Below are 21362 nucleotides of genomic sequence, written 5' to 3'. Positions count from 1 at the left end.
GTTTTATTAAATCATTTGTTTTATCGTGTCTGATTATTGGTTGGGGTGCTCGATCATTCGATTGGAACTGAAAATTGAAATTGAGATCATTTCTAGTTTGCAAGATAAAACATTTTCTGAAAGTCGCACTATTAAGTAGTTCGATTCCAGTTCTAGACATGAACTACTTTATAGTCGATTTTGAAACATATTAACCGAAGAATGGTCTTAATAAGTTGTAAAGCCGATTTTACATGCATGTTTAATCAATAGTGACGATGAGGAAGACTGTAAAATGGAGTATAAATGATCCTTTCTAGTTAGTAATTATGATAAACAATTTACTAGTACATCTTTCTTTATAACAATACAATATGATTTATGTTATTTTATTATTATATAATAGTCCCACCTTTTGAATTCATTAGTTGACTTTCTTATGTTACTATGTTACCTCGCGTATTATTATTATATAGAAAACAATAATATAAGATGCTGCCACACATTACTTGAGAAAAGATTAGAGTATTCAATTTTCCTACTACTTTCTTTAAACAAATAAGGTATCTTTTACTATGTATATACTCTGAATTAATAATAGGCAAATCTATACTATTGTCAATTACGGAAATTGAACTCATAACATCAAGTTTAATGAGACTTCTTGATAGCATTGGACAGGAAGCCCTTTGATAAGAATAAAAAGAAATATAAACTTTATCCGTTTATTCATTTATTATGCAAGTGGGAATATTGATCCATAGGTTATTCTATGATAAGAATAAAGGCTTTATGGGTTAAAATCATTACAGCATCTACGGGAGAGGGTTAATACTAATGGTTTATGTAGAAATATTGCAGGTCGCACCTTATGGAATGGGATTATCAAGGTCGGGAAAAAGGTGGACTCGATTGGAGCTAACTTCACCAACTCCTTCAACTTATGCATCGGAAACTGCATTAATACCAAATTTAGGCATGACACTTGGTGTGGAACGGACAACTTTTGCACACTATTCCGTAGACTCTACATGCTTGAAAATGACAAAAACTCAACTGTCGCGGAACGTCTTATATCCAATAACTCATCGACAATCGAAAATTGGAATTGGTCACACCCCCTTGTGGTCGTACACTTTGCGAACTAAGTGAACTCGATAACCTGATTTCAACATGTCGCCTCTCTAATAATCCCGACGCATGGAAATTCTCCTTAGATCAAACTAGTACCTTCACAACAAAAACACTCGCATCCATTCTTGACAACTTAAAACTTGGCAACCTAAACCTAAACATGGAAACACCCCGCAACAAACTAATAGCACAAAAAATAAACATCTTCACTTGAAGGGTTAAACTTGGTAGAATTCCCACCCGTGTCGAACTTGACAAACGCAACATCGACCTTGACACACTCCTTTTCCCACTATGCAACTCACACGTCGAATCAAATGAACACATTCTATTCTTTTGCCCGAAAACCACAAACCTTTGGGCCCGGATTCTTCGTTGGCTAAATATCCCACCCAACACACTCTCCAACATTACCGACATCACCACAAACAATCAACCTTTCGCAAATACTCAAATTGGTTCGTTCATATGGCAAGCCATCAAATGGGTAACACTATACTTCATAATATGGAAACACACCGAAACCTCAAAGTCTTCCACAAGAAAGAATGGTGCGCCGACACAACATTATCCGAAATCCAAACGCAAACCTATTCATGGATATCCAAAAGAGCTAAGAAAACAACTATCGAGTGGCAACAATGGCTCATCAAACCCTCTTTCTACATTACTTCGGATCAACAAAGAACGGGCCTCGGTTAATTTACCTTCATACAAGTCCCTTTCGGCAATAACTTGTCGAAACTTTCGGTTTTTATGCTCCCATCCCAGTTCATGGCGTCTCATTTTCACTTGGTTAAATGGGTAGTTGCCGCCAACTTTGTCATCGTATTGCGGTACTGTTGGTTGTCACTCCCCAGCTTGTCATTTCAAGTTTCGCGGTGGTAATGGTCTTCATGTTCTTCGGGTATAGATGCACAAACCGGATAAAAAACCGGATTCGGACAAAAAAAAACCGGATTTTTTTGTCCGGATTTTTCGGAACCGGTTCCGGATCCGGTTCCGGTTCTCGGCGTAGGATTTTTTTCGGATTTTTTTCCGGAACCGGTTCTTTTTCGGATCTCGATCGGATTTTTTCGGATTTTTCTTGGACTAGGATTCGATTTTGCGAATTATATTTTTACCGGTTCTATTTTTTTTAACGTTTGACAACAATAATATAATTGGTATAAAGAAAAGTTGTAACGCTCAAGTGCTCAACACAATAGATAATATAAATAACAATATTCGAACAATACAATTATATAAATAACACTTTTATTCGAACGATACAATAATAAAAATAAAAACACTTTTATTCGAACAATACAATTATAATTAATACATTTCGAGCTTCGGCATGGCCATCACCCAATAATGTATTAAGACTAAAGTATATCGAGCTTCGGCATGGCCATCACCCGTTATACTTTTGTGAAGATGTTCCAACGGAAGCGGAACCGGAAACGGAAGCTTGTGAATTATCCATTATGGGATAATTAGACTAGAGATTAGAGAATATTTAGTGATTTAGAAATAAATATGAGAATGTTTGTTGGTGCATTTTCAACCAAGGCATTACCATGTATTTATAATGGACTTTGTGGGGTTAAAATGGTATAAAAAAAAACTCAAAAAACTGCAAAAAAAAAGACTGAAACTGCAAAAAAAAAAAAAAAAAAAAAAAAAAAAAAAAAAGGCTAGTTTTTTGAAAAACCGGATCGGATAAAATCCGGTTTATATCCGGAAAAAATCCGGTTTTCTTGAAAAACTGGATCCGGGTGGAACTGGATCGGATCTCGGATCCGGATCCGGTTTTTGCTGTCCGGTTTTGCTTGGATCCGGTTCCGGATCGGGTCACCGGATCGGATCTGGATCCGGTTTTTTTGCCCATCTATATCTTCGGGCATATAGTCATTGTATCTCCTCTATTTCATATATATGTATAGAATTTATAGGGACTATTGTAAATCCTCATATCATTAATAAAATTTTTACTTGTTTTTGAAAAAAAAAAAAAAAAACTATTAGGATAATGAATCCATAATTATAGACTAACTAGAGATTAGCCCAACGCGCTTCGCTGCGTTTTTTCGTTTATTTCAACTTGTTGTTAGAGTTGATGGTTTTCACAGCAACTATTTATAAAAGATGCATATACTGTTTACATATACAAAAGCTAGTTTATACAAAAATTGGTTTATATAGAACCCACATATCTTGTTTACATATACGGAAGAGAACCTTTATCCAATGCACCAAATGCACCTCTTTGAGCTTCGACTTCAGCTTCTTCTGTCTCTCCATCGAGATTAATAACCTTCAGTCCTTAAGAAGCAATTAGAATTGAATCTTATGCAAACTGTAACAGCAGAGTTCAACACAAACAAACAAAATGTATCATCTAAATGAAGACCTAAAAGTAACAGCAGAGTTCAACTGGTCCGGGTTAAACAATGTGAGGGAAAAAAATGCAAAATTGGTAACGACGATTTCAAAAAAGTGCAACACAAGCTGTAACATCAAATTTTAGTTTCACACATTTTTATAATCATAGACAATATCCATTTTATAGGCTAAAACATTATATGTGGGTAGCTAATACAAAAGTCATCTTCATAGATTCCTAAAGGTAAAAACGTACAGTAATATCTTGCATTTCTTTTTAACAATGCAGATTATATAAATTACTGAAAATGTAGATTATAATCCTAAAGATAAATAAGTCATATAATTACTGAAAAGAGATCGAAGTTTACTGAAAATTGTAGATTATATATAACCGAAAATCAGACCTTTAGATGCAAAAGTTCCCTTGATAAATTCTTAAAGGTAAAAAAGTCATCTTGTATTCTAAGACTGGCATCACAACATATTCAATAATGGAGGTAGCAGCTAACGATTTTCATATTCGAGAACTTATTATCTCAATCTAAATGGATAAAGAACAACCAAAATTAAGATTAACATATAAAATACATATAAGATATATAAAAATAGTAGTAGAGACCAATAATAGAGACTTGAAATATATAATATGTATCTTTTTAGTAATTACTTACACCGAAAATTGAAGTTGTAGTCCTTAACTCGGTAGCACCCATCAAACTTAGGATCGAGTAGTCAGCTGATACAACATACAAAAATATTAAAATGTACATTAATGACATCTAAACTTATCACACAAAAATAGATCAATAAACGAACCATACCGGGAGTGGCGTCAAAAGGTGAGATTTCCTAAAACCTGTTATGTTTCATCAAAGAATAATCTAAAGCGTATTATTGAAAACATACCGGAAACAATGCAATTCAAATGCGTATAATTCAAAAGTATGATTAGGTAAGATACATAAAGTAGCTCAGCATGCATTTTCTTTCAAATCCTGAAAGCAAAATTGTTGACACATTAGACCCATTTCATTTTGTTAGTCCCATTTCATTTTGTTTATTAAACATTTTTATTTTAGATAATGATCCTACAGTAGTCAACCACCCAAAACATAATGATAGTTCCAATAGAGAATCAAAGTTTTTTACAATATCACATTATGGTGAAACAAAGAAAATAATATGTACTGACCTGTTGTCATTTGGCTCAGACTTGTAATTGAGGATTCAGGACAAAGGAGGATTCAAAACCCACCATGGCTGCAAACACTAACACTTGCATCAATTACATGTTGTCCGGTGTTGCCACGCCAAGAGACGGGTCAGGTCTTCAATGTCCCTTAAATAATACCAATCATCATAGCCACTATCGTTACAACCATCAACGTCACCTGCACCGTCAACAACATCCAACTGAACAGTCACAAAAATTAAAAAAAGAATATATAATTAACACAAATACACTCCAACAAAGTGACAAAGATTCATATAAACATGATCAACAACACAAATTTAATCGTTAATATTCTGGATTAGAAAATACTTAATATTATGAGTTAACTAAACAAACACCATATTTCCCATCTTTCATAAGCAAACGTAAACACACACTAAATGAACACTCTATTTTTCACTACCCCATTATTGTCATCATATCACTTAATAACATATATTGCAGACAATAAATAGCAGTGATATTTTGCTCAAAACAATACCAATGTGAAAATTAACCAATGATATTGTGATAATCAAGTCATAAAACATAGTATAGTTAAAAGAAATCATAATGCAAATCAGCCATCATCCAACCTGCAACAAACCCCTTTGTCACACATAATAGCAGCCTAAGGACAACACTCAACGACTATAATGATTAAATTTAAGAAAATCGAACTTGAAAAGTGGATACCATAACAAAATAAGAAATAAATTTTAAAGACTAATTGTATGTAAACCCCGGGTTTTTATACACAAAAAGCAATCTAAGGTTAGACAAAAATAGATATGCAATGGCTTCTCTGCAACTTGCGCAATGAGCTATTCTCCAGCTACAGCGATCAGCTGTTTTGCACTAAGTACATGCTGCAATTTAGATTGTCACTATGGTCTCTAGGCTATCTCTTTTGGTTGTGATAAAATAACAAATTTTAGCCACAACTGTCATGGTTATAGATCCTTATAGCGATGATATCATATATGCAACTCAATTCAAAGACTGCATATGCCATTAAGAACCATCTAAAACCTTAGAAATCATACAAACTGTAATCTGCATTAATTACAGTATAATTTAACAAAGGATTCTGAAACAAAAGGGAGGGAGACAGATATGATAAATAATGATGTGAGAAGGACAGGGGTATTGTGGAATCCTAAAACAAAACATTGACAAACAAAACAAACACGTGCAAATTTTCACCAGTTCATCCCTTTTATATCAAATTTTGCAAAACTAACGCTAAATACATATTGTAATTTTCGTTTTCTAATAAGCCCCAAAGTTAATAGAAGTTTCAACAATCTGTGATTCTCATTCCAGTCAGTGTTCATAAACCATCGATTTTGTATTTTGTTTTGCTAATTATATCACATATAAAAAAATAAACAAATAAAAAGGTGCTGTAATTTACTCAACAATATTGCTAAACAAATACTGATTGTTTGGAGTAATGAAGAGACAGCCTTTACCAAACCGTGATTATTAGGATTTTTCAAGATACGTTTTAAGAAAAAGAAATTGAATTGGGGATTCAGGATACAAAGAAAAGGTATGTATTTTTACACTAATCATGCAAATACCAGCATAGGGTATCGATTCGTACCTATTTATCGATTCATAATCATGCAAACAGATAAATGCAATTGCGATATGAGCGAACAAAAACCTAACCTTTCACTAACTGCTTGAAACTCCAGAAGCTTGTATATGTATAGATGAAGATGAAATCATATGTATAAAGCTTAATCCGCCAGCCACTTCGCACTATTAAACCCAGAAAATTAAAAACCCTAGATAGGTTGCGATGATAAAGCGGGTGGGTTACCGTCGCCACCGCCAGGAAAGTAAACCCTCGAATCAAATGATGATTGTCCCGTAAAATCCAACGGATTTGGTGAACCGGATTTGATTTTTCTTAAGAACAGAGAGAGAAGGGAGGAGCAGGAGGGGGCAGCAAAAGTTACGTGGGGATGATGAAGCGGTGGTTTTTAGGGTGTAAAAAGACAAAAAGACCCTTGCCGGTACTGTTATAATGTAGATAAGGGTGGTGATGTGGCGTGGTTGGTGGGCTGTGTCCATATTTAATGTGTAGTATAATATAATATAATATAATATATGATATGATTGTGATATTAAGAATCAAGTTCTTTAACATGGCCTTTTAGTGTCGACTATAATCAATTACGGAGTAGTTACTACTAAATTGTCAAATTCTAATATTAAAACTGTTATAATTCAGTAGGCTTATAACTACCTTTAATGGTTATAAGAACAAAGAGAGAAAAAGAGAGAAGAAGGAGAGAAGAAATATTGATATTGATATTTCAAGAGAAATGGTGCACCTTAAATGGTTACCATACATGTCTATTTATAGTATAAAATATTACTATGCAAGAAATATAATAATAATAAAATTAACATCCAATCTAGATATTTTATAACACAATCTAGATATTTTATAACACTCCCCCTTGGATGACAATTTTATTAGAGAATAGCTAGTACTGCCTCGTTAAAAACTTTGCTAAAGAAAACTCATTGGGATAAAACTTTAGCTAAGGGAAAAAGAGTGCAGCATAAAGTTGACTCCCCCTCAAGTAGGCAACGCCTGAGTTGTTACATCTTCTGAACATGCCTCATGCCAATATTATGAACGTGTGTTCTGAAAATAGCAGTTAGCAGTCCTTTGGTATAAAGATCAGCAGAGTTGTTGATTGAACGTATCTCATTTTAATCTGGTTGTCTTTTACGATATCTTGAGTATATGAGAAAAATCTGAGGTTTTCATCTGAAACTGTATCATCTAAATCTTTTATGTACAAGTTTGGCCCTCGTGATTTGTCTACAGTCTCCTTCATGGTTTGTTCAAACCGTTGTTTCAGTTCCTATTCCCTTTCAGTCTTTTTCTGAGCCTTACCAATATACCATTCTTTTCCATCAAACTTATGACCGTTAAGACCGTTTATAGCTTTAGCGCCTCGTCAGCATTTATGTTTTGTTCTGTCATTTTTGATACTCTTCTTTCATTTGTATTATGTAAGCTGTATTATCTTCATAGATAGTTGTTACGCTTTTATAGCGTTCTAGTCCACAAGAATCAATAATGATTTGTATCATTGATCTTAACTAAAATCATTCCCGAGTAGCTTCATGTAATGCAATCACTTCGGCATGATTTGATGATGTTGCAACAAGTGTTTGTTTTGAGAACGTCATGATATTGCGGTGCCTCCATTTAAGAATACATATCCAGTTTGAGATTTAGCTTTATGTAGATCGGATAAATAATCTGCATCTGTATAACCAAACAAATCTTGTTTCGAGTTGTTAGAATAAAATAATTATAAATCAGTAGTTCCCCGAAGGTATCAAACTATTTGTTTGATCCCATTCCAATGTCTTTTGGTAGGGGCTGAGCTGAACCTTGTCAACAAATTAACTGCAAAAGAAATGTCAGATCTTGTATAATCTATAAGATACATAAGAACCTCAATTGCACTAAAATATAGAACTTCCGATCTGTTAAAATTTTCATGATCTTCGCAGGGATGAAATAGATCAGTGTCAATATTGAGTGATCTAACAACAATGAGTTTGTCTTTAAAAAAAATGTTTTAAAATCTTTTCGGTATAAGTTGTTTGATGTACAAGTAAACCATTAGGCATATGCTCAATTTGCAATCCAAGGTAATACTTGGTTTTTTCAAGATCTTTCATTTCAAAATAATTCTTTAGAAGTTGAATGATTTCATAGATCTCTTTATTTGTTCATATGATGTTAAGAACATTGACATAAACAACTACGATCTCATATCCGAACATTGTTTTTATAAAACATACGTGCAAAATAAGTTTATATTTATACCCTTTTTTTTATCAAGTAGTCATTTAATCGGTTATACCACATACGTCCCGTTTGTATAAACCCACTTAGAAATCTTTGTGATTTAATGGAATATATTTCCTTGGGTTTTACATTAGATGCTTATGATACCTTAACCCTTTAGGTATATTCATATATATCACTATTAAGTGATCCATACAGATAAGTAGTAACAACATTCATGAGATGCATTTAAATAACTACCAGGTTGATTAAGTATCTAATAAGTAATTGTATCCATTACAGGAGGATAATTTTTCCTCCTAATTCATTTCTGGTCTTTGTGGGAAATATTGAGTTACAAGTCTAGTTTTGCCTTGTAACTTCATTTGCACATTTCTTTTCGGATAAAAATTCATTTGTATCCCATACGTTTCACATCTTTAAAAGTGATAACGATTGATCCGAAAACTTTTCTTTTATCGAGCGATTCTAATTCAGCTCTTATTGCTCCTTTCCATTGAGCTCAATCATGTCCATTTTGTATATTCAATGACAGATTTTAGTTCCAGATCATCATCTTTATTCATGATGTCATTGTAACATTATATGAAAATATCTCATAGAGATTTTAGTTTCATTTCGGTTCCATAATATTGCATAATTTATCGCAATTTTAGTATTTACATTTATCAATATCCTCTGCAGAAGGAATATTGATTTGTGGTTCTTCTTGAACACTTTCTCTTACCTCATTATCAGCTGATTTTCTTTTTCGAGGATTTTTATCTTCGGAACCAATTGATCTTCCACGTTTGATGCGTGGCAAAGACTCAACAGTGACATTATTGCCAGCTTTTGGAATTTCAGTTCGAGCTGGAGCATTTATCGCTGGTATATATGATTTAGTCACTTTTTTATATCTGTAAATGCATAAAGTAATTAATTTGCAAGTTCTTGCATATGCATTATTTTTGAACTTTCGTTTCACATTCTTTTGTGCGAGTTCAATATACCTTAATTGATGTTCACATCATGAAGCATCATTTTATTTTTTATTTTTATTTCTCCCCCTAATCTAGAGAACAATGTTTTATTAAAATGACAATCAGCAAAACGTGCTGTAAAAACATCACCCATCATGGGTTCAATATATCTTATGATTGAAGATGTTTTATATCCAAAATATATTATCATCTTTCTTTGAAGAACCATTTTATTGTGTTGTGGTGATACAATTGGAACATACACTGCACAACCAATATTTTAAGGTAGAAAATATTTGGCTCTTGGCCAAAATCAAGTATTAAGTGAAAATATTTACGACTTCCACATGGTATAATGCGAATTAATGTCACAGCATGTAAATTTACATGTCCACATATAAATATTGAGAGATTTGTACTCATTATCAATTGTCTAGTTATTAGCTGTAAGCGTTTATCTATTGATTCAGCTAAACCAATTTTGTGTATGCACATGAGCAACTGGATGTTCAACAACAATCCCTGTAGATATATAATGATCATTAAATGCTTGAGATGTTAACTCACCAGCATTATCAAGTCTCATCCTTTTAATGGTGTAATCAGAATATGTAACGACCCGGAAATTTCCGACCAAATTTAAACCCTAATCTCTATATGTTTCCGACACGATAAGCAAAAACCCTAATGTTGAGTCTAGAAAGTTTGAAATCTATATTGGGATAATTAGTTACCCTTTTGACCAACCCTGACGATTCACGAACTACTATATATATATATATGTAAATAAATAAATATATGAAATTTGATATTATTAACAGCAAGACAAATACAATTAGTAATATTAACGTATCATTTATAATGTTAGTATTATAAATTTCATTAAAAATCTTATTATTGTGATTTATTATTAACTACTCTTATTATTATTATTATTATCAATATCAATATTAATACTAATATTAATGTTATCACCATTACTATTATAAGTGATATATAATTAATATTCAAAATTATATTTTTTTATTCTTATAACTATTATTTATATCAGAATTAATATTTGTTATTATTATTATCAGTATTATTTATTATTATTAACATTAAAAGTATTATTACTAACTACATAATTATTTAAATTAATCATTTTTATTACATAATAATTTATAAAAATTAAAGAGAAAGGAACTATATTTGTTAAACTCAATCAGCAACAGTATTACCTTTTGATAATTGGTACGAATGATTGAAATTTGTCTCATAATCAAACAAAATGGGTATCTATCTCTTTCTCACGTTTTTTTTTTTTGTTTTTTTTTTTTTTTAATATATCTCCCCGTTAACTTGATTATGCCTATTTATAAACGAACTCAAGTATTTGGTATTTGTTACAAACCATTCGGTATCTCAACCAATCACACAATTCAAGTTAAATCCTGTTAATTGAAGAAATTAAATTAGAAAAGTCTGAAAAATGAGTTACCGTTCTCTGTTCGTAACAAGCTTTTGCACCCAATTTAAAATCGAATCAATTTAAAAATCTAAAAACGCAGAAGTTTCTTAAATCGTGTCTTGAATATTTCTTCAAATTTCCAGGTTCCAATTCGTTATATATAGCCCGAATTTCGTAGTCAATGTTTAAACATCAAAAAGTCAAACTTTTGTTCTTGAGCCAAATTCAAGTTTTCTGAGATGAATTAATTTAAACTAACGATTCCAAAAGTTTCTGGACATGATTTTCGAACTACGTTATGTAGGAAGTGAGAACTAAAACAAGCTATAAATCAAAACGCGAATTTTTTTTATTTAACTTCGAATAGCAGTAGCGAGGCTCTTTTGTTTTAATTTTTTTTTTTTTTTGGATAATCAAGGATACAATTGATACTCTTCTGGTCGTTTACAAATCTTGAGTAAACCCACAAATTCGTTATCGCAAATATAGAGGTACCATAGTCGACTAGTTTTTTTTTTTTTTTTTTTTAAGAAGGAAGAAGAATAGTGAAACAGAAAACATGGTTTAAATAAATGCGAATCTGTTTATAATTGGAAAAACAAGCCAGCCTAGCTGGTTAAATGGAGGGATGGGCGAGCTATAGGTCTCGGGTTCAAGTCCCGTATTGGGCAATTTCAAATCTTTTTAATGACACAAAGGTATAACATAATTCTATCATCATTTTATTTTTATTATGATTATTATTATTATTATTATTATTATTATTATTATTATTATTATTATTATTATTATTATTATTATTATTATTATTATTATTAGTATTGTTATTATTAGTATTGTTATTATTATTGTTAAACACTATCATTTTTATTATCAAAACTAATATTATTTATTTTTATTTTGAAAAATTAACATTTTTTTTATTTATTAAAAATACCATATTTAATTAAAATATCATTTTTGTCATTAATATTACAAGTATCATTTCTAATTTTATTATCATTGTTATTATTATTATATTTTTATTATTACCATTTACATTATTAACAAAATTATCATTATTAATATTTTAAAACAAATAGATATTTTTATATAAAATATACTTATTATGTATATTATATTACATTAACATTACATAAGTTTTTATAAAATATTATTAACTATAATTTTATATAAAATTAATTTACATATAGTATAAATATATATTCTAACATAGTTATACATATATAACTTATAATAAATGACATATATACATATATATCCTAATTAAAATATTTTAATAAGAATTGGATATATATAAATATTAGGTATAACAATAATATTATTTGTTTACTATTAGTATATGTGTTAATATTACTTGATAAATAATTAATATAGGTTCGTGAATCGAAGGCCAACCTTATACTTGATCAATGATGTTATATGTATTTTTACTACAAAATACAGTATGGTGAGTATATAGTTCCCTTTTAAACTCTAAATTTTGGGCTGAGAATACATGCACTGTTTTTATAAATGATTTACGTTATGGACACAAGTGATAAAACTAAATTCTCGGTTGAGTTGTACCATGGCATATCTCTTTATACTTGGTAACTGCTAATTACGTGAGGAGCGTAAACGCGAATCCTGTTGATAGATCTATCGGGCTGACATCCCCAACCGGGCTGGACGACCAGCATTTAACGGTTGCACAGTACTTCGTTCTCGTTACTACACTTGGTACGGTGTAGGGTTTATTTAAGAGTATGCTGCTGTGACTTTTAGTTAAGTATGGTTACCAAGTGCTCAACTGCTTTTCTATACACGAGGAGTGTATTATGTATAAACTTAAAATCTTGTGGTCCATAGTTATCACGCTGCTAGCATCAAACCTATATATCTCACCAACTTTATGTTGACGTTTTAAAGCATGTTATTCTCAGGTACGAATTAAGTCTTCCGCTGTGCATTAGCTCATACTAAGGACATTATTTGGAGTCGATCATCGCAATGGGACCAGATGTTGATGATTTCGTCCAGGAGGATAAGGACGGGTCGTTACATGTGGTATCAGAGCGTTGGTCTTAGCAAACCAGGCCTTGCATTAGTGTGTCTAACTAGTAGTTGTTAGGATACATTAGTAAGTCTGGACTTTGACTGTGTCTACATGTCAAAAAGTTTTGCTTATCACATCTGGTCGGAAACCATCTGCTTATCATCCTTAGGGAATTTCCTGCTTGTCATTCTTAAGTCTAGACACGTCTTACTGCATTTAGTGCATCGATAGTGTATAGACAAAACTCATTTCTTAGCGTATCTGTTACTGTAGAATTGTCTGTCATATGCCGTAAAATCCTCTGTAGTTTACAAAATCCTTGGTATTATAGATATTCTATACAGCCAGAATATTATCGGATATCCGAAAATCATCTCACATCGAAGATTCTTTCCAACCACCAAATTGCCTCTTGGCGATGAACCTGAAGCACTTACTGACGAACCTGCTCGAGAAACCATTTCTCTCCCATTTTCCGAGTATCTTGTCACGATTATATACTTTCCAATATCTCGAATCTTATTCATTCGCTCGCTTCAAACGTCAATCATCCCATAGTGCTAGAAGAAGTTAACAAACTACGCGCTCGTGTGATGACTTTGGAGAACCTGGTGCGAAGGTTACGAACACCAGCAGCAGCATCAGCAGCATAATCAGTACCACCATCATTGACGTCGACAGTACCCTTATCAACCCTAAACCATAACCGCGCCGTAACTCTCAACATCACCACCTGTATCTTGGATATCAACCTCACACGCCTCAATAACCCCATCTGTACATCAAGTATGAACTTCGTTCTACACATCGATCTACATCGATTATCTTCGCTTTACGTATCATTCTACCTCATTTACCTTCGTCCGACATGGCAATTATGTAATCTCTAAAGTTTTAGAGATCATGTAATCAAGTGCTAACAATAAATCAAATGAGTATAAAATCTTATTGACTCATTAAATCCATAATTACATCTGAAGAAAATATATATGCAAGTATATTTTCATAAAGATCGTAATTAAAAATTCTTTCGTATAAACTGTTAATGATGAAAATATTTTAACGGGTGGGTAGTACCCAAGGAATATTTAAAATTCACATTAACAAGTTACACTGTACATTCTTCGAATCTGATTCAACGGTCATTTATTATCCTACTTACAACCACCGATATTCATATCCGCTCACCCCGGAATAACCATTTTCATTCAAACTTCATATTCGGATTTTGACCTATCGGAATCCAACAAGTGGCATATAGAAGAAAACATTGGACAAAATAAAATTTGTTAGAAACAGACGAATTAATTAAATTGGAATATTGTTAGGAATCCACGCTAACTGTTCCTAGCTAACTGTTCCCGGCTAACATTTCATTTATCGCAATTTACATTCTCGCAATTTTAATTTCTGCACTGTACATACTGTCGGGACACATGTACAATAATACGTCGGATTAATTCTGAGACAACACGTTGTATAATGGGTCATGATATATATTTATTTATTTTACGCATTTTAAATAACGGGACACGTATACAAGGTTTCGACTTATCATATTGACCCATATATATATATTTCGGAACAACCATAGACACTCTATATGTGAAGGTGGGAGTTGGCTATACAGGGTCGGAGTTGATTCCAAAATATATATATACTTTGAGTTGTGATCGACACTGAGACCGGTACACGGGTCACGATATGTATTAAGTAATTCGAATATTATATATTTAATTTATATATGAAATTATTGGACCATTGGACAATCGGACTATTGGACTGTTAACTTTGGACAACTAAAATGAATTAAAATAATGATTATAACATATGAAACTAAACAATCCTTCAAGTATGCCACTTGATTCTATCTTAAATCTCATTCGTATCTTGACGATTACAATTCGCATTCAAATCTTTTCATGATTCTTGAAAACATCTCGATCGAGAAGTTGAACCAGCCGCACCTTGTCTACGGAAGAAAGATTTATGCATACAGTTATGCACCTGAAAAACTTTCGAAACCGAAGTTGTAGTTACAACCTATCCGCGTCGAATTCCTTATCATTCATTAGCAAAAACAACCATACGATTCCTTTTCAATTAGCTAATTTTGTCACAGCTTCACTTCGACTTCTCAGTGAGACTACTCTTATCATAACCTCGATATTTATACCTTGTCCCATCGCCGTTATTACCGGAGAACCTTTTATATCCCACGACATCATCAGCAGATGTACCAGCAGCTCGTTATCTCTTTGGCGAAATCCGCAATCAGTATTTTGAAAATCTCGCAGAACTTCTCCTGTCATACATATAACGCCTACCCCTAAGAATTTCATACTTCGGATGTGAAGTTTCTGAAGAACACCCTGAACTATGAAGTAGTTCTTGAAATGCTGATGAAGCTGCAAAAACTGTAAACGAATTTAGCAGTCAAAAGTTTGACGATAAAGTATAGTCTGTTGGTAAAGCTCAGAAAAAGAGAAAATTGGGAACTGGACAACGGATTGAGCAAAGTATGAAGGAGGCCGTAGACAAATCGTGAAACTAAACCCGACTTCAAAGGACCCAAATGATTCCGTACCTGTTGAAATTATTAGAAAACACCTTACTTCTCATTCTAAACCTTCGCAGACAAATCTTCCTCGTTATCCATCAATGATAAAAATTTACGATATTATCGTGCCTTTCATTATAAATACCCTCAATAATTCTGAAGATATTTATCTCTCCGTAATACCTGCGTTATAACATAAAAGAGACTGTGTTAGTTTCTAAATTCTGAAACCTTCAAGTTTAAAATGTGGATGTTTTGAAGTAGTGTTGAAAACTGATGCATGAATTAGTATAATATAATGAAACTTGATCAACTTCATTATATTACAGTAAGTCATGTTAAGTTTCTAATGGAATGTGATGAGTCACAGTACCATCATCATGTGCCATGTTACACGGCTCTTACATTCTATCCAATCTCCAAATATATTAAGAACATATCGTCTTGATAGTTCCATCTTTCCAGGATATTCTGGTAATTTGACAAATCAAAATCGTGTCATTACCATTTCTTTCTAATAGCATTAGCTATGTTCATTTCAAATCTCATATCTACGAATTTCGGACCATTACAAAAGATGCTTAGTTGAAGAGGAGGAAAAGAAAAAGAATGAAGCTTCGAAATAAAAAAAAAAAAAATTGTAGTAAAAATCGCAGCAATTAGGAGAGGACATTAACTGTGGATGACAATGATTATAAAAGACAGAAGCAGGGACATCGAAATATAAGGGAAGATATCAAACCCAACAACCACCCAGAAACTACAAACCATGTATATCAATACGTATTGCAACGTAAAGACACGGGAGAATTAGAAACATTATAATTCCAAGGAAATCATAAAAGTGAATAGATTCTTCTGGCGGTAGATGAAAAAGAAGAATAAAAGATATGAAAGTTAGAAGTATAACAAGAATAATAATGGGATGGAGCATATTGGCAAATGTCTTAAAGTAGGAATTAAGGTGAAAGAGTAAAAGATGTGAGTTGTGGAAAAATAAGGAAAACGAAGGAGTGGATTTATAGTGAAATATCCGACAAAGAAATCGAAACAGACCGCATTAAATCAAAGGAGATCCTGTTTTCTAAATCACCGAAGAACCAAATCTTATTACGTAATATTTTCTTTAATTCCATAAATTCCGAAAATCAATTCTAATCACGTCATCGGTTAAAATAAATTTCATATTTACTCATTTCACTCTTTTGTGATAGCTTTACTCGTGCGCTTCACATGACTGAATTGTTTTATCTAATATCTCTCGATAATAATAAAACTTCATTATCACCTCATAATCGTCATGAAAACATTCCTATTGTTATTATGACAACCTCTACCAAATTTCGGGGACGAAATTTCTTTAACGGGTGGGTACTGTAACGACCCGGAAATTTCCGACCAAATTTAAACCCTAATCTCTATATGTTTCCGACACGATAAGCAAAAACCCTAATGTTGAGTCTAGAAAGTTTGAAATCTATATTGGGATAATTAGTTACCCTTTTTACCAAGCCTGACGATTCACGAACTACTATATATATATATATATATATATATATATATATATATATATATATATATATATATATATATATATATATATATATATATATATATATATATGTAAATAAATAAATATATGAAATTTGATATTATTAACAGCAAGACAAATACAATTAGTAATATTAACGTATCATTTATAATGTTAGTATTATAAATTTCATTAAAAATCTTATTATTGTGATTTATTATTAACTACTCTTATTATTATTATTATTATCAATATCAATATTAATACTAATATTAATGTTATCACCATTACTATTATAAGTGATATATAATTAATATTCAAAATTATATTTTTTTTTATTCTTATAACTATTATTTATATCAGAATTAATATTTGTTATTATTATTATCAGTATTATTTATTATTATTATCATTAAAAGTATTATTACTAACTACATAATTATTTAAATTAATCATTTTTATTACATAATAATTTATAAAAATTAAAGAGAAAGGAACTATATTTGTTAAACTCAATCAGCAACAGTATTACCTTTTGATAATTGGTACGAATGATTGAAATTTGTCTCATAATCAAACAAAATGGGTATCTATCTCTTTCTCACGTTTTTTTTTTTTTTTTGTTTTTTTTTATTTTTTTTATATATCTCCCCGTTAACTTGATTATGCCTATTTATAAACGAACTCAAGTATTTGGTATTTGTTACAAACCATTCGGTATCTCAACCAATCACACAATTCAAGTTAAATCCTGTTAATTGAAGAAATTAAATTAGAAAAGTCTGAAAAATGAGTTACCGTTCTCTGTTCGTAACAAGCTTTTGCACCCAATTTAAAATCGAATCAATTTAAAAATCTAAAAACGCAGAAGTTTCTTAAATCGTGTCTTGAATATTTCTTCAAATTTCCAGGTTCCAATTCGTTATATATAGCCCGAATTTCGTAGTCAATGTTTAAACATCAAAAAGTCAAACTTTTGTTCTTGAGCCAAATTCAAGTTTTCTGAGATGAATTAATTTAAACTAACGATTCCAAAAGTTTCTGGACATGATTTTCGAACTACGTTATGTAGGAAGTGAGAACTAAAAGAAGCTATAAATCAAAACGCGAATTTTTTTTTATTTAACTTCGAATAGCAGTAGCGAGGCTCTTTTGTTTTAATTTTTTTTTTTTTTTGGATAATCAAGGATACAATTGATACTCTTCTGGTCGTTTACAAATCTTGAGTAAACCCACAAATTCGTTATCGCAAATATAGAGGTACCATAGTCGACTAGTTTTTTTTTTTTTTTTTTTTTTTTTGAAGAAGGAAGAAGAATAGTGAAACAGAAAACATGGTTTAAATAAATGCGAATCTGTTTATAAATGGAAAAACAAGCCAGCCTAGCTGGTTAAATGGAGGGATGGGCGAGCTATAGGTCTCGGGTTCAAGTCCCGTATTGGGCAATTTCAAATCTTTTTAATGACACAAAGGTATAACATAATTCTATCATCATTTTATTTTTATTATGATTATTATTATTATTATTATTATTATTATTATTATTATTATTATTATTATTATTATTATTATTATTGTTATTATTAGTATTGTTATTATTATTGTTAAACACTATCATTTTTATTATCAAAACTAATATTATTTATTTTTATTTTGAAAAATTAACATTTTTTTATTTATTAAAAATACCATATTTAATTAAAATATCATTTTTGTCATTAATATTACAAGTATCATTTCTAATTTTATTATCATTGTTATTATTATTATATTTTTATTATTACCATTTACATTATTAACAAAATTATCATTATTAATATTTTAAAACAAATAGATATTTTTATATAAAATATACTTATTATGTATATTATATTACATTAACATTACATAAGTTTTTATAAAATATTATTAACTATAATTTTATATAAAATTAATTTACATATAGTATAAATATATATTCTAACATAGTTATACATATATAACTTATAATAAATGACATATATACATATATATCCTAATTAAAATATTTTAATAAGAATTGGATATATATAAATATTAGGTATAACAATAATATTATTTGTTTACTATTAGTATATGTGTTAATATTACTTGATAAATAATTAATATAGGTTCGTGAATCGAAGGCCAACCTTATACTTGATCAATGATGTTATATGTATTTTTACTACAAAATACAGTATGGTGAGTATATAGTTCCCTTTTAAACTCTAAATTTTGGGCTGAGAATACATGCACTGTTTTTATAAATGATTTACGTTATGGACACAAGTGATAAAACTAAATTCTCGGTTGAGTTGTACCATGGCATATCTCTTTATACTTGGTAACTGCTAATTACGTGAGGAGCGTAAACGCGAATCCTGTTGATAGATCTATCGGGCTGACATCCCCAACCGGGCTGGACGACCAGCATTTAACGGTTGCACAGTACTTCGTTCTCGTTACTACACTTGGTACGGTGTAGGGTTTATTTAAGAGTATGCTGCTGTGACTTTTAGTTAAGTATGGTTACCAAGTGCTCAACTGCTTTTCTATACACGAGGAGTGTATTATGTATAAACTTAAAATCTTGTGGTCCATAGTTATCACGCTGCTAGCATCAAACCTATATATCTCACCAACTTTATGTTGACGTTTTAAAGCATGTTATTCTCAGGTACGAATTAAGTCTTCCGCTGTGCATTAGCTCATACTAAGGACATTATTTGGAGTCGATCATCGCAATGGGACCAGATGTTGATGATTTCGTCCAGGAGGATAAGGACGGGTCGTTACAGAATAATGTGTTCTCAATTTAATAATTTGTGCAAGAAACTTTGCAAATGCCATATTACGGCTTGATAACATACAAATATGAGACCATCCGCTAGATGCGTTTATTAGAACCATGAAATATCAAAATGGTTCACATGATGGATGAATTGGTTCATATATCTTACCTTGAATTCTTTCAAGAAACATTTGTGATTCTTTTTCACAATATACTTTTCATTAATCACCATATGTGCTTTCCATTAATCACCATATGTGTTTTTTTTTTTTTTATAAATCACCATATGTGTTTTTTTTTTATCATATATCCTTTTCACCATATACGCTTTTAATCATATGCGCTGTGTTTTTCACCATATGCGCTTTTAATCATATGCGATTTTCATCATATACGTTGTGCTTTTCATCATATTCGCTTTTTATCATATGCGCTTATCATATGCGATGCGCTTTTTATCATATGCGCTTTTTTATGTGAATAGTAAATTAATTAATTTTGTTTTACTATTCATATGAATTAATTTAGATTTACTATTTTGTTAATTGAGTAATATATATATACATCATATACTTGTGACTCCGAAGGCTCAAATGAATTTGACCATATAGTTATACGTTGTACCTTGCACATTAATTTTCAGTAGAAGCTTTAGATGCATATTATTTTCAGTAGAAGCTTTAGATGCACTTTTTTTTTAATCACCAAATACCACAAACACTTTGTTTGCGTTTGTTCATAGTCATCAATGAAAACCATTTTCTTTAATTTTATTTTATACAATAAAATTAACGCATCATTATTCTTTTCAAAAACAATAATCTATTGTTATTGTTCACTTGTGTCATGTTTAACAACAAAAGTCAACAACCTCTGTCTTGTTTGTTGTGGCAACCAAAAACAACCTTTGCTTTTGTTACCGAGAATCCAAGACCAAAAAACAATTATTTTTTAATTAATCTTTTATCAAAACCATAAATGATTTTATTGATCTACGTTGATATGGCCATAAAGAATTGACGGCTGACCTACTTTTGTAAGTGTATTTCGGCTATCATCCCGAAAACGCACAACGACCTTTTTTTTTTATATGAACTATTTGTTTCATATCTAGCTTAGGCAATTATTGTGAACATTTGGTCCCTATAAGAGCATTTATTTTTTAGACTTTTAGTTGATTTGTACTTGTCACAATTAGGGATAGCACCCGCGGGTCGTGGATGCGGATCCATTGGATCCATCACCCGTACCCGCGGATTTTTTTTAAGAGACATCCAATTGAACCCTTGTTCGTTGAAACAATTTGACTATATTTTTACTCCCCATTATTAAACGGGCCATTTTGATGCACACTCTTAAAAAAATAATTTGTTTTTTAAGTTTTATTATTCAACCTCCTTTTTTCAACGGTCACGTTTTTAACAAAACATTTGACAAGTTTGGAAATTTTTTTTTTATTGATTATCATCAAAAGTTTTCT

General features: G+C 31.1%; 1 long non-coding RNA gene across 2 annotated transcripts; it reads right to left on the bottom strand.

Annotated features, from left to right (window-relative positions):
• Window positions 1–3218: 3218 nt before the first annotated feature.
• On the bottom strand, window positions 3219–6619 carry LOC139844421 (uncharacterized). 2 transcript variants are annotated; one of them, XR_011757940.1, is made up of 5 exons: window positions 6374–6619; window positions 4676–4874; window positions 4305–4339; window positions 4155–4219; window positions 3219–3454 (listed from the first exon to the last, which is right to left on the bottom strand). It is a non-coding gene; the product is annotated as an uncharacterized lncRNA (long non-coding RNA). The 2 variants fall into 2 exon arrangements; XR_011757939.1 differs by having other exon boundaries at window positions 3219–3420.
• Between the last annotated feature and the right edge of the window lie 14743 nt (window positions 6620–21362).

This window comes from Rutidosis leptorrhynchoides, chromosome 4, assembly GCF_046630445.1.
Source record: "Rutidosis leptorrhynchoides isolate AG116_Rl617_1_P2 chromosome 4, CSIRO_AGI_Rlap_v1, whole genome shotgun sequence".
Classification (NCBI taxonomy): domain Eukaryota; kingdom Viridiplantae; phylum Streptophyta; class Magnoliopsida; order Asterales; family Asteraceae; genus Rutidosis; species Rutidosis leptorrhynchoides.
This window is presented reverse-complemented; position numbering and strand designations above follow the sequence as displayed.